The sequence below is a fragment of the Gracilinanus agilis genome, chromosome 2, assembly GCF_016433145.1.
Source record: "Gracilinanus agilis isolate LMUSP501 chromosome 2, AgileGrace, whole genome shotgun sequence".
NCBI lineage: Eukaryota > Metazoa > Chordata > Mammalia > Didelphimorphia > Didelphidae > Gracilinanus > Gracilinanus agilis.
The window spans coordinates 21738964-21754638 of NC_058131.1; the positions used below are offsets into that span (position 1 = coordinate 21738964).

At 32.8% G+C, this 15675-nt stretch overlaps 1 pseudogene; it reads left to right on the forward strand.

Moving 5' to 3' along the window:
• The first annotated feature begins 11382 nt into the window (after nucleotides 1–11382).
• On the forward strand, nucleotides 11383–11895 carry LOC123233097 (annotated as a pseudogene).
• The last annotated feature ends 3780 nt before the right edge of the window (nucleotides 11896–15675 follow it).

Consider the following 15675-nt stretch of genomic DNA (forward strand, 5'->3'; position numbering starts at 1 on the left):
TCAGTAAATGAGAGAAAAGAAGATTAATATACATCTCAGGGATTGACTCATACAGTAGAAAATGGAAAAGAAATGAGAATATGGAAATGGAAGAATATATGTCTATATAGTTACTTATTCAAGGGGTAGATAAAAAATAAAATAATATATGCAGAAACCTTCTAGAAACAAGGTAGGGAGTAATCAAATGGTTATGCAGTGAAGAAATGATGCTATATAAATGCTAGGATGGGAAGAGGGACTAAGTTGCTTAAAATCTTTAGAAATCTTCTAAATAATATTACTTCCTCTAGCAAAGATCAATACTTGCTCTGTAATTGGTAGCCTAAGAATCATTAAGTCATTATGTGTCAGAGCCATGACACAAACTGATTTATTATTGGCTCAGAGTTTTGTTCTATGTAAATTAAATGGGAGATGATTTCTTTTCAAAAGAAGATCCTTATGATGAAGAGAAAAAAAACCTGGGCAGATTGATATGAACTAAAGCTACATTGAAGAAAGGAAAACTAGAATAGTCTGAAATTACATGAAGAAAAAAGTTTAATATTTTCAGAACTCATATAAATGTAATAACCATTATTGATTCCAGAGAACTGATAAAAATGCTTCTTTCACCTTCATAGAGAGATTAATCTATGGACATTTATTTGTTTTGTTTAAATGTAATATATCATTAATTGAGTGTTGGGGAATAAATTAGAAATATTTTTAAGCAATAAAACAGTTTTGAAGGATCCATGATGATTTCTCCAATTTCGGGTGGCCTTATGAAGAAATATTTCAAAATTTTCTAGTAGTTGTGATCAATTACAGAGTACTATAATGTTTGTATATTAAAATAAGCTATTAAATTCATGGTCAAAGAGATGGAATTATTTTCACACAATGTATGAAGCAGGATTAAACAGATATTCTTGATTCCAAGGGTAGCATTTTGTCTACTGATCTACCAGATTCCTGAATCAGCTTTTGAATGTGGTTGAGCCACAATTAGAGTTTAGATATTATTCACCTTGTCATTTAGGAATATCACAACAAATGTGGTAGCATTTTGTGACAATTTTTCATTAACTTTAACTTTGAACATTAACTCAAACTAAGAGTTTTCAGGGATTTGATTAAGTCAAATAATAAAATACAAGGAAATGGCAATTTACATGATGCTAGTTTCACTTCAGTTTATTAGATATTGAATAGCATCTTGTCTGAATTTGAGTTTTAACTGGCAGATATATTGACTGAAACCTCACTGAGGATAAGAATTGTCTTCTGCTTCTCTGGTATTTTCCAATAGGGTTAGAGTTAACTTTAACTCTAATGCCACAATAAATCTGTACAAGATCTCTCATGCAATGTTACAAGCTGTTTTAGTAGTTTTACTGAATGCAAACACGTGATGCTATGATGAGAAGAATTAAGGCAACTGCCACTTAGGAAACATAAATCTGAATGAACCATGACATGAAGTAGTCAATTTGCACAGGAGGATACAGGAATTATCATCAAAAGAATTAGATTTACTTCATTCTTTACACATGTAAATGGAATGAAATACATCATATTCATCTGTAATGTGATGTATATCTTCAATATAATTCTGCCTATCCTTTTTAAAAGTTTATAAGTTAATAGTTTTCACCTAACAGTTTAATATTTATGCAAATTATAATTTAAATACATTACACTCTCTCAATGATTACTAAAGGGTACATAGCTCCAAAAGGAAATATAAGAACAGATATTACTTAAATATTCATCTTCATTAATAAATATGTTCTTGAAGAAATCATGAGGTGAATTTTCCAGCATCACTAATAAAGGGAAAAAGTCAATTAGGATTGGAGATATAAAGTCATTCAGTGTCTTCCCATGTTTTGTTTCATGTAATGAAAAATGCAGTGAATATGGTTAGCTGAGTTTTGATTGTGCAGCACAAATAATTTAATGCCAAAGCTGCTGAAAAGCATTATATGAAATCACTGACACAGAAGACTGATATATGAAATGGTATTTTTGGTCCTATTATACAACCGAATGAGCTAGTAATGAAATTATAGCTCTGTGACTCATATGGACCACTCTTTCCCCCTAGCAATTCAAAAGTCAATACAGGGAATTGTAGAGGAGGAAAGGCCAAGCCTGTCAATTCCTGTTTGCTCCTCCCTCTTCTTCTCTCAACATCCAGAGATCATTCTTGAAATTTAGATGGTTTTAAAAAACAACACATTAAATACACACATTTCTAAATGCTACATATTTCTCAAGCATAACTCCCATTTCTCCTTTAGTTTTTAAAAGATAAAATGATTGAATGAATAAATTAATAATAAAAAATTATTAGGCTTCCTATCTGTGAAGTAGTATCCAAATTTGGGTGATAAAAAAGGAAAAAAAAAGAATAAAATTCATGCCTTCGAAGAGGAACTTATATTCTAACAAAGAACACATATAAGTTTATTAACTGGCAAAGGTAGTAGGTACAGTCTGGGAAGTCACAAAGATGATGAGAAGAAAATTAACTTATTAAATTAGACAAACTTTCTACAGTTAAGGTTAATCACGGATTTATTATAGACTAGATGATTATCAGGTCCCATACATGGTTCCAATGATTGTTAAACTATCATATTGCTCTTTTTACTTGGAAAGTTGCCCTCTGCACTTATGAAAATTCTGCCCTTTTTCCCCAATAAGCTCTAATATCTTAATTCCAGGGAAAATTTAACCATTATTTTTTGAATGGTAACAACTTTTCCCTTTCACTAAAATCCACACTCATTCTATTATTCTGTTTTTTATATTTAACCAATTATTTTCATTCCTTTTATATCACCCAATTGAACCATGAGACTTTGAACTTATGATCATATTCTCTTCCCTCTCTATGGGTTTGGTCACATAGCATGTAACTTTTTACTCCCCTATTTGATAGTCTGCTGGAGTGAAAATAGTATTCAATATGAAGCCAAATTATTTGAATTAAAATATCATCTATATTGATTAACATAATGCTTCTCCTTTGTGAGCCTAAGTTTTGTTCTCAGTAAAATAAGAAACATAGAATATATAATTTCTAAAGTTCCTTTTCAACCATGTGATGTGATACTTCAAGGTTGCTAAGTATATAACAAACAAGCATTCATTAAACGTCTAAAATACAAGTACTGTTCCAAGTACTTTGTAAATATCAAATCTGCTCAGTACAAATCACTACATAACATAGCATTCAAATTCCTAAGGGAGGAGATTCATGAGTTATAGGAGGAAATAGTAGTAAAAATTTATTAGCAGGGTCCTCAGCCTTCCCCTTCTGGAAATAGATAAGTCAAACAAAAATAAACAAGAAAGATGTTAAAAGGTGAATAAATTTTTAGAAAAAGTAGATCTGATAGAACTCTGAAGAAAATTGAATAAGAATAGAAAGGATTATACTTCTTTCTCAATAGCATGTTACCGTCACAAAAATTGATCAGGTAATAGGGCATTTTTAAGATAATTTTTATTAATTTCTTCCTTTTCTATATTTAAGAGGAAAAGGAGTAATAATATTTTTCAGTAAGAGATTCCCTGTTTTGCAGGTTGTCAGTTAGTGACAGTTAGAAGGGTGTGGCCAAGGGAAGCTACTAAGTTGCAGAGAGTGGCAAAGAGCTTTTTGCCTCCGGGTCTATTGGGGAGAGGTTTTGCTCTTAGCACTCTCTCTGGTTGGAGACAGAAAATGGAATTAAGGCCTTAATAGCCTTATTGATTATTCATAACTTGGATAGGTAAGGTAGATAGTAGTTTTATAATTAGATAGTTAGACTAGTAGAGTAGGTGAGCACTTTGGCCTAGCAGAACATACTGCCCTCTGAGGCAGATAGATTTAGGGTTTTTTTAGAAAAATTTAGTTAGGATTGGGATCTAGGGTATAGTTACAAGTTATTGTAAGATTACTTTCACTTTCCTCTTTCCTATTTCCTATTCATATTTCATAATAATAAATGAAGTGTTTTGTGTTTAATAAACTGCACACTGCCTTTTGTTCAAACCCATACCTACAAAATTTAATCCTTCATAGCATAGAAATCTAACAATCAAATTCAGAAAAGCAAAAACATGAAATTGATCTTTCCAGACCATGATATAATAAAAGTTAAATTCAACAAAGTACTACAGAAATAAAGAATAAAAATTAACTGGAAACTAAATAATTTATCCAAAGAATGTATGAGTCAAAGGATTAATCATAGAAATCATCAAAAATCTCATTAAAAAGAATTCTAACAACATACTCAATTATTTTAGATACAGCTAAAGCAGTACTTATCAGAATATTTATCTTTAAATGGGTACATCAATAAAACAGAGAAAGAACAGATCATTGAATTGAGCATGCAACTAAAAACTAGAAAAAGAACAAATTAATAATGCCCAACTAAAGACCAAATTGTAAATCTTGACAATCTAAGGAGAGATTAATAAAATTGAAAGTAAGAATATCATAGAACTAATAAATAAGACAATGAACTTATTTTATGAATAAACATTAAAACATACAAACTATTGGTTAATTTGATTGAAAAAATTACCAGCCTTAAAGGGATAAAAAGCTCTACTAATCATAGTCAATGAAGAAAGAATAAAAGCAATTATTAAAAGTTATTTTACTCCACGTATGCTAATAAATCTAAATAAAATAGAGGAATATTAAAAAGATAATTTTTTAAGATCAATTGAAGAGGAAAGAGAATATCTAAACAAGCCCTACTCAGAAAAAGAAGTTGAACAAGGCATCATGAATTCTGTATGGGCCAGATGGATTCACAAGTAAATTCTACCAAAAAATTAAAAAAATATAATTCTGTTATAATACATATTATTTAGAAAAATAGCTGAAAAAATTCTAGCAAATTCCTTTTATGAGACTAATATTTTGTCAATACTTAAATAAGGAAGGGTTAAAACAGAGAAACAAAACTATAGACCAATGTCCCTAATGAATATCGATGTAAAAATTTTAAATCTAATCCTAGTCAGGGGGTTATACATCAAAAGAATTATACACTATAATCAGTAGGGTTCATATGACATGCAGAGATTCTTCAGTATTAAAAATTCTATCAGCTTAATTGACCATATTCAATAACAAAAACAAGATAAACTATATGACCATCTCAATAGTTGCAGAAAAAAACTATTGATTAAATTTTATATCCATTCCTATACAAAACACTAGAGGACATTGGAATGAAATGAATTTCCCTTAAAATAACAAATAGCATTTATCCCAAATCCTCAGCAGGCATTATCTGGTATGAAGACAATCTAGAAGCCTTCCCAATAAAATTAGAGGTGAACCAACTTTTTCTCAACAACAACTTAACATTGTACTAGAAATGCTAGCTATGGCAATAAAAGAAAAATAAATGAAACTAATATTAATGAAACAATTCTGAGGTACCACCTCACAACTATCAGATTCACTGATATGACTAAAATAGAAAATTATAAATGTTGGAAAGGTTGTAGGAACATTGAGACACTAATACACTGTTGATGGAGTTATGAACTGAGATAATCATACTATAGAATAAATTCTAACCAGGCTCAATGGGATATTAAATATCCTTTGGCCAATGAATACCACTATTAGGTCTGTACCCCAAAATGACTAGAGAAAGGAGAAAATGTAATAATTTGTACAAAAAACATTCATAATGGTGGCAAAGAATTGAAAAATGAGATGTCCATCAATTCGGGAATGACTGAACAAATTGTGGTATATGATGGTAATGGAGTACTACTGGGCCATAAGAAATGCCAAATAGAATGATTTCAGAAAAACCTAGAAAGGCTTATATGAACTGATAAAAAGTGAAGTGAGGACAACTAGGAAAATATTGTACACAGTAATAAAAAATATTGCATAGCAATAAACTCTGAATGAAAACTATTATTCAGGAATGCAAAAATCTAAGACATTGCCAATAATCCCATGATAAAAAATGGTATCCCTTATCATAAAAAGAACTGATGGTGTCTGAATATAGCAAAGTATACCACTTTTAATATTTGTATTTCTGAAGGAAAGTTCTTATATTTACAATGCAACTTCTTTCATAACTTGATGAATATGGGAATATATATTGAAGAATAGCATATATATAGCCTATATCAGATTACTTGCCATCACTCAGGGAAAGGAGGGAGAAAATTTTTATTTCAATATTTCAGAAAATAAATGTTAGAAACTATTTCTATATGTAATTGGGAATAAGACTATTATAATAATGACGATGAAGATGATAAATATGATAATAATAAATTCAATATTTTAGATATGTATTTATATATGATATATGTTATAAAATAAAAATAATAAAAATTTAAAGACAAACATAAGATGTTTTATCAAAGGAGAATCACCTCATGTGTTACATAAAATTTGAATTTGGATCTCCCTGACTCCAATCCACACCCTCTCCTCATTGTGCCATGTAGCAACTTAATTTTATTAGAAGATGATTAAATGAGAATTATCATGTGTGTGAATAAATGAATTATTACATTTTGTCCTTGGTTAAAGGAAATTTAATGAATATAGTTAATTGTTCAGTGTTGTAAGCCAAGTAACAGAGCAGGGTCTGGCTCATTACTTCACGTTTGCTGAGCCCAATTCTCCAGGCTTCATGCTGGAAAAACAGTGTAGAATTCCAGAAAAAGAATTTTCACTGATAGTTTATGCAGAAGATGGGGTGGTCAGACTATGTAGTCTCTCATTGTGAATTAATATAATGTTGCCATAAGTGGCCACACTAGTGATTGCATTGCTTACGTAGTAGTTACCTCGGGTGTGTCAGTAGCACAAGTGTTCTGAGGATGAGAATGTATAGGAATATAGAGAGTTCGCTAGTCAGTTAAGGACATTTTCTGTGCCTTCCTCAGTACTGACTGCTTCTATTGATTTATGAGGAGAATTTCTGCTCCTCTGTCTTCATGAAAATTCTTTTAAAATGAAATTATTGAGTTGAAAATTTTGTCATTAGACAAAAGAATGTGAGATGTTGTGATGGATTGAGTTTACAATGAGAAAGGAAATAATTTTTCTAAGGTTACTAATAAGGAAACATCAGAGACACTATTTGAATTTGGATATTACTGACTCCAATACAACAACCATTAAAGGACAAATACAGATGAAATAAAGGACAATATATATCATAGTATAATAGGAATACATGCAAACACATATACATGTATACATATATGTGTATTGCACATATGCTGTATATATTGGCATTTAATAAAACTTTATTGACTTATAGAGATAAATGTGTAAAGGAAATAGTAAAGTGATGGGGCGGCATGAGTGAACAAAGGTCTTGTGAGGGAATGTCTTATGCTGGGCACTGAGGAAGTGTTGATTTCAAGAGAGGCATATAATAGCATGGAGGCTATTACAAAAATAGGCCACAGAAATTGCAATTCTTGATTAGAATGAATGCTAGATGAATCTGCATATTCTGACTATGCCTACATAACATTATCACATATGTCTAAATAAACCAAAAGATAAATATTCCATTCTTGTGTTTCAGCGTCTTATAACATCTGTTTTCCTTATTCACAGGCATTCATGGTCACTCTGAATTCCAGTCTTATATCATTTCCTTAAACCCCTTCCTTTTATCTGGTCACTATCTCATAAAAACAATTAACATTTTTTAAAAAGCCTACTTCCTACCTCATGACTTTCCAATATTTCAGCTCTTTGAAAATTGCCTAGCAAATCTTAAACTGAGCACTCCTAAACATTGATCCCTTGAAAGGAATATATGCATAATCTTTCCATGGTTAACTTGAATTTTATCCTCTCCAGAAGTTTTAATGAATAAAACACTCATTCCTCAGAAATCTAGTGATGTCCTGGAGCCTCTCTTGTTCACTATTACTCTTGAAAGGCATAGATAGTGAAAGTGTGATATTGAGAATTCAGTCAACATAAATTATTCTAAATGTTTTATCTTCACTCTGGTCTAATATTTATCAAGTTTGTTGATGCTAATAACTCCTCTGTGGAGAGGCACCAAATAACCTATGGATCAAAATAGCAGAAATATCAAATATGTATTTAGACTCAATAAATATAAATTTTTAATTGTCCTTAGGAGTACATACTTGGAGTTTAAATGTGAATGACAAATTGAAACAATGGATGAAAGTAATACTCATCAAATTCTATTTTTCTTTAGGCAAGTCGCAAAATACATAAGGCAAAAGATAAAGCTGATCCTCTGTAAGTTAGATGACTGATTGGCAGGCTGAATTCAAAGCTGAATAAGAAAACCACATTTACATCTATTAACATGCAATATTTGTTTTAGCTTATACTTTTACCATGTTAAAATTGACAATGGATTTAGAAAGTATCAAAAAATCTATACAATATTAATGAAACAAAGAGAGTGAAAGAACTGCTAACCTTTCCCAATCAAAATGAAAGCTTTAGATTTCTCCATGCATTGAATAATTAAGTTGAAATTTTAAGAAATACCTTTGAAAGAAGAAAACATCTTTTGATTAAAATAGTCATAGTTATGTCTGTCAAAATTATTCTTGTTAAATATATTAAGTAGACATTGAAATAAATTAAGCCTTTAATTTTTTTAAAATTATTGATGTTGATGATGAAAATGTATACACAGCTAGATTCATCAAGTGGAAACAAAAGTGTTTTGTATTTGAAGGTAATCTGGGAAATATTTTAAGATTCATGAGTATAATCAATAGGCAATAGACAGAACTAACATGACCTTAATCACCACCATATTGACAAAGAACTGTCATACAAAGGAACAAATTGTTTATAAAATGAAAAAAAAAACCAACAACATAGCCATTTAATGATTATTACCACCAGAAATTACAGAAATAATAACTTTTCATAGTCTAGAATACCAAGTAATGCAGAACATGTGACAATGGAGAAAAGTGCAATATACAACTGCAGGTTGCATTTATTTCCTAAAAATCTACTAGATAATAATATAGACACAACTAGTTGGCTAGAATTGAAAAATCTGAAGCTTATCTTTTATATGATATGGTCACTATGCTTGCTACTCCTTTTTTGGAGCCACGGATGAGACTTAAGTGTCAAGTGCACACCACAGGTGAGGTTTAAGTGCCAGGTAAACACCAAAAATGAATTATTTTCCCTGAAAGGGCTTGGTAAGCGCTCACCCCAGAGATGTGAGTTCTTCTTTAACATGGTTATAGACCCTGGGCTAAACCAGGTTAAAATCTGCCAAGAAGCCATAAACTCATAAGTGGGTTAGGGCAGTGTCTACCCCCAAGCATGTGAAGACTTTCCTCAAGTGGAATAGGAAGATAAGAACAATTTATTCCAACAGCCATGAAGATATCTGGAGTAGGTGGATCACTTTAGAGTTTTGTCAGACATAAAAAAAAAATGCCAACTCCATCCATTGGATTCAAGGTCATCATTAGTCATCCTGACTTTTGTCTTGTCACTTTAATTCATTGCCTCTAGAAGAGAGAGAAGTTGATGACTGTGCCACTCTGACTCTCTTAAATCCAATTCATGCACAAGTCAAAGAATCAACCCATGATGTCACTGGTTCTCTTTGAAAACTAAAGACAAAGAAGAACAGCAGCAACTTTTCTATACAAAGAGATTGTGAAAATCAATCCTAAAAATAGAAAGTAAAAAACAAAACCCTGAGAATGCAATGAGTAAATTATACTAAAAGTATATTTTTATAGACAAAACTATTGGTTGCAATACTGTAGACATGGCATGGATTCATACAAATCTCAGAACAACATATTTAATTGTATTTACCAATATTCATAAAATACTTAGCCAATCAACTTCTGGTACAAGGAATAAAACAATTCTGATTTTTGAAATTCTTAAAACACAGAAAAATAGCAGAAAATAGAAGTGGGAGCATCATGAGGTCCATACCTATCTGTTACAGGAGTTGTTCTGAGTATACTATCAATGATCCTTAAGAAAATTAACTGATACTACTACTAGGTTTGCATCCTCAAAAGATTAAAAATGAAATTTTTAAAAAATGAAATGAATCTATTTATATGAAAATATTTCTTTTGGTGGTAGCAAAGAATCAGAAAATGGGGACATCTCCATTAATTGGGGAACAACTTCTGGTATATAATTGGAATGGAATGCTATTGTGTTCTAAGAAATGATCAGCAATATCATTTCCTAAAAACCTGGAAAATCTTACATGAACTGATGAAAAGTGAAGAAAGCAGAACCAGAAGAACATTGTACAATAGGCAACAATATTTTTTGATGAGCAAGTATGAATAATCTAGTTATTCTTATTAATAAAGTCATCCACTACAATCTCAAATAGATATGATGAAAAAATGCTAGTTTCTAAAGAAAGAACTAATAGTCTGAATGCAGCCAGATTTTATTTCTTCTTTTGTGCTGTTTGAGATCTCTTCCATAAAATTGCTAATATGTGGATTGTTTTTACATGATTATACATGTAAAATCTATATCAGATAGCTGCTTATCTCTGAGAAGGGAAATGGGAAAGGAATATGGGAGGGAAGAAAGGGAGAGAAAATGTGGAATTCAAATTAAAAAAAATATAAAATTTGTTATACATGTAATTGGGGAAAATAAAAATATTATTTATAAATTTTAAAACAGAATAGAAACTCTAGAGGAGGGGAAGTGTGTATATATATATAAAATATTCACATTGTTCTGATTTTCTGAATTCTCTCCTAATCTCCTTTCTATATATTTGTTAAAATTTTGACATCCCCAAAATCAACTTGTATAAAAAGACATTAGTGAAATTTCAAAAATGCCATTACTTTTATTGACTCATTCAATAAACATACATTACAAAAATAACACAAGATTGGGGAGTTGTCTTTAGTGATGGTGGCGGTAGCGGTGGCAGTGGCGGACGCGGACGCGGCAGAGGGTCTTCTCTCTGGCAGCACAGCACTCATTTTAAAATCTTGTACCAATGTCCTGCTCCAGGCTCTGGTGGCCTAGTCGCCTCTCGGCCAGAGGGGAATAAACTGGCAACTCCCTAGTCCAGCTTCGACTTTCCAGGGGCTTCCCCGCCAACACCCAGAAAGCTGTGAAGAGGGAGGGGATAATGAAGTTGGTGACAATTCCTTCCCAAGCCCAGCTAGTCCTCCAGACCTGGTGGAGGGTGTCGCTACCTAGCCAAGAGTTTCTCCTGGAGCTTTGATGGAGGAGCCTGGATAGCCCTCCATGCGCCTTCGCACCCCTTGATCCTCCTGTGGCCCCCCGAGCGCACCAGACAGATCAGTTGAACTTGGAAAACTACCAAAGACAGAAGCTACAAAGAAGGAAAAATGCCGAAACCGGTCAATGTAAGAGTAACCATTATGGATGCTGAGCTGGAATTTGCTATCCAACCCGAACAGGTATTTGACCAAATAGTGAAAACAGTTGTTCTGCCTGAGCTCTTGGTTTTGGGGTGGCAATATGGAGAGAGTAAAAGCTATTCGACTTGGCTTAAGCTAAACAAAAAGGTGACACAGCAAGATGTTAGAAAAGAAAATCCTCTGCAGTTCAAGTTTCGAGGTAATTATTTCCTGAAGATGTGTCTGAGGAACGAATTCAAGAAATGACAGAGACTTTTTTTTTCCTTACAAGTCAAAGAAGCTATCTTAAATGATAAAATAAATTGCCCCCCTGAAACTGTTGTTCTTTTGGCTTCTTATGCTGTCCAATTTGAATGTGGAGATCATAATAAAGAGATTCATAAACCAGGCTATCTGGCTAATGACAGACTTCTACCTCAATCAGGGCAGCTCCAGCTGTTGGAGGTAGAAGTGGCGATTAAGAAGAATTCCTTAGAATAGTACAGAAATCGATTGGCTGCATCAGGCTGTCCTGTATGAAGATCTCCTCTTCTGGATATCTTCATATAGAAGCTGGATGGTCATTTGTCATCAATTTCTAAAGCTTAATTATTTGAATGTTGTTATCCTATACCATGTTCTTACATATTTTTTAAAATAATATTGTCAGGAAATAGATGTGTACTCTTTTTATGCTGTTAAAGAGAAGCATATACATGAGATAGTAATATGTTAATCTTTTTTACATCCACTTAGATATGCTTGGCATTTCAACAGTAGTACTCTCCTCAAAGAACCTTGGGTGTTGCATTCATTGTATGGTGTTGTGGATAATAAAAATGACTTTTACTTCTCCTAAAAACTAGCTAAATTAATTACCTACAATTTAAAAAAATACATAAGCCCCGCCTTGAAGAATGTTTATGTATCTGATATTGAGAGCATATAGGCAAAGATCACTTCTCCCACACCCATCCCCACCTTGTGGTTTGCTATTTAAGTGGACAAATATAATTTAGGAGAATAAAAAAAAAATAATATAGCTACCTGTCCCAGAGTCATTTCTATTTGAATGCCATGCAGTACATGGGAAGGAATAAGAATATCATCTAAAAGTTATATTATTCTTCAGTATTTGCAAATACTTTACATATAGTTGTTTTTGTTTTTGTTTTTCCATTTGGGCTTTCTAACTATTCTTACAGAACACTTTAATACTTTGCGTGGTGGGGGGATTCTTTTGTTTTCAGAGAAGACTTCAGCTAGTGAGTGTCCAAATTGGGTTGTGAACACAGACCTTCCTCTCTCCTAATTCATATCTCTATCTCCTGTCAGGTTATCTCTACAGAAATAACCATGAAAAGCAAATATTTTGTCATTTTAAGTGATATATATATATATATGTATGTATATGTATGTGTATGTATGTGTATATGTATGTATATACATATGTGTGTGTGTGTGTGTGTATCATTTATATAGGCAATCCACTTGAGTCTTTACAGATTACTTAACATCTATATGGAACAGTTTGGTATTCAGCTGGATTCATGGGAAGCACTGGAATTTTTACACAAAGCAAAGCAAAGAAAAAGCAGAAGCCCAAATCCAGGAAAACAGCAAAAGGGCTTTACAACTGCTCTGTTATCATCCACCTTCAGTAATGCCAGTTCTACTTTCCTTCCAAATGAATTCAGTGCACCCAGCAACAAATCCTGCCAAGCAGCCCTGAAGCTCTAGTTGGCAGTTCAGAATTCAGAGCCAATCCTGTCTGAGACAGCTGTTCTCACGGATGGCATCAAAGGCTGTCCAAACCTGACTTTTGGCTGTTTCCTTAACTCACCCAAAAACACATTTAAAAATTCACTTCTAATTGTTGGAACAGTAAAATTCTTTCAAAGAAGACTAGTTTTCACTTCTCCAAACTCTCTTTTTTGAAAGAGGAAGTGATGAGTTGATAGGGAAATAGAATTGTTTAAAGAAACAAACTGTTTAAAATAAAAGGAAAATGACACATGGCATGGGGTAGATAAAAGACAAGATTGTGAAACAGGTCAAAGCAGTTTATAGCTTATATATTACTTCTATTCAACCCATGACAACATTCAATATCCTTTAGGACATGCATAATCCTCTTACTGGGAATAAAATTACAATCACAAAGCAAGGCAGTTCCTGTCTTGAAGTAGATGAAAAATCAAGATGTGGGAGGGTATATCCAAATGCTTAGATAACAGCCACTCTTCTCTTGCCCACTGATATGCTTTTTTTTAATGATGATTATACAGTGATCCCTTACCTATCAAGGAAGTTTTGTTCCAGTGCCCCCTGCAATAGGTGAAAATACATGCAGTAGCAGTGTTAAATTTATTTTATTACTTATTTATCTTTTAAAGCTTTATAAACCCTTTCTACTCTCCTATAAACCTTTTCCTCACTCTTATTAAGCTACAGTCACTGAGCCAATCAGCACCCAGGATATAGAACACAATGCTGTGGTTGGTTGCCTTTTATTCCATCAGCCAAATAGTGTGCCAAGATAAGTGTAACTCCATGATACACACACACACACACACACACACACATATATATATATATATATATATATATATATATATATATATATATATATAATTCCATGATAAAGGAAACTTGTACAATGATCCATGAACCATATTGTGACAGATTAGTTGAATCATTTAAACTCCATAGGCGATAAATTCCTCAGAAGTAACGTTATGGTATCAGATGAGATGACCATTAAGATATGTTCATTTTCTGGATATTTATTTAATAACCATTTTCCTCATTGTCATAATTTTAGGGGTTAATTTTGAGTTGAAAAACCATTCATTAATTCATGCTAAAATATAATTGGGTAAAGGATATAGGTTCATATAAGTTTATAGAATCCACAGAATTATAGGATTAGAGATGAAAGGGACTTTAGAAGTCATGAAGAAGTCATCAAAACTAACGGATAAGAGAATTGGATATAGGGAGGTTAAATCACTTCCCCAGAGGTATAGATGATATGTAGAGAAGATTGGGTTAGTCTTTAAATCTCCTTATTCCAAATCCAAAACTAATTTGAGGGTGCCAAAACTATTTTTAAAGGTAGTTAATTAGAATGAATTTTGGACATTCAGTCAATTCCTGAAATTCACACATTTACCTTTTGCAACTTCACTGCTAAGGTAGTGATTATGGAAGAGTTTACTAGAAGTATAGGAAGAATCTTTTTACTTAAGTGACTACATTGAATAAAATGTGTATTGATGTGAATATATATAATATTCTTCCTCTTAGTAAAAAACAACAACACACACACAGATATGTCAGTTGGGAGCTTATGATATACTGTTTGATAATGTGCTATTGACTTGGAAAAAACACAGGACTATTAAATAGTCAGAAAAGCCACTTTTTAATTAAGGAAAGGGGAAAAGGTTTTTTTTTTGGATTGGATACATTAATATTTAAAGGTGTGGTTGCCAAGGAACTGAATAAATACCAATTCCTAAAATGATTTTTGTAATTTATCTACAAAATATAGGAGAGAGTGGAAGTAGTGAGATGAGAAGAGGGTAGAATAAGAGATCTAACTTAACTAGATTCATATTCAAGTCTGGACTTTACTCCAGCAGGGCTCCAGAGGCCCAGCTGGAGAGCCTAAAAGTCAATTAGTAAGGGGTTTACCCCCGAGGGCTTCTCCCAATCAAGGGAGCCTCCCAGAGGCTAGTACCTCCGGGGAAGTTAAGGTAGTCAGTCAGCCTTTTTCATTCACCAAGGTCTCAGCCAGTGCTCTTCCAGGTCCAAGTCATGAACAAGAAGAGGCTGAACTCACTGAACTCTCTTTTAAAGGGGCTTCTTTTGCATCCCTTCCTGTGTCTTCCTCTTAGTTTATGTGTCCAATCACAACAATGCTTTTCTTAGGACAGCAGTCAGTAAATTCTGATTCATCACTCACTTTAGCACACGTGAGTCACAAACCTCCCAACTTGTGAATTAAGTGGGGATGTTTACACTTTTGGTGATTAGATTTAAGAATGAGCATGGTAGATTTAATATCATTATCACAAGGGGTACAGGGCTAAGTTGGGCCTCTACACAGAGCTGCATGCCACCAGTCTACACAGAGTCTGAGGATTGAAATCTGGATGCTCTGGTCCCTGACGCCTGGGAAAGCCAACCTCACTAGAATGGACAATTCCAAGGAGCCATTAAATTTGGGAAGCTTAAATACTTTTCTAAGGAACATGGGGACTAAAGAGGGATAGT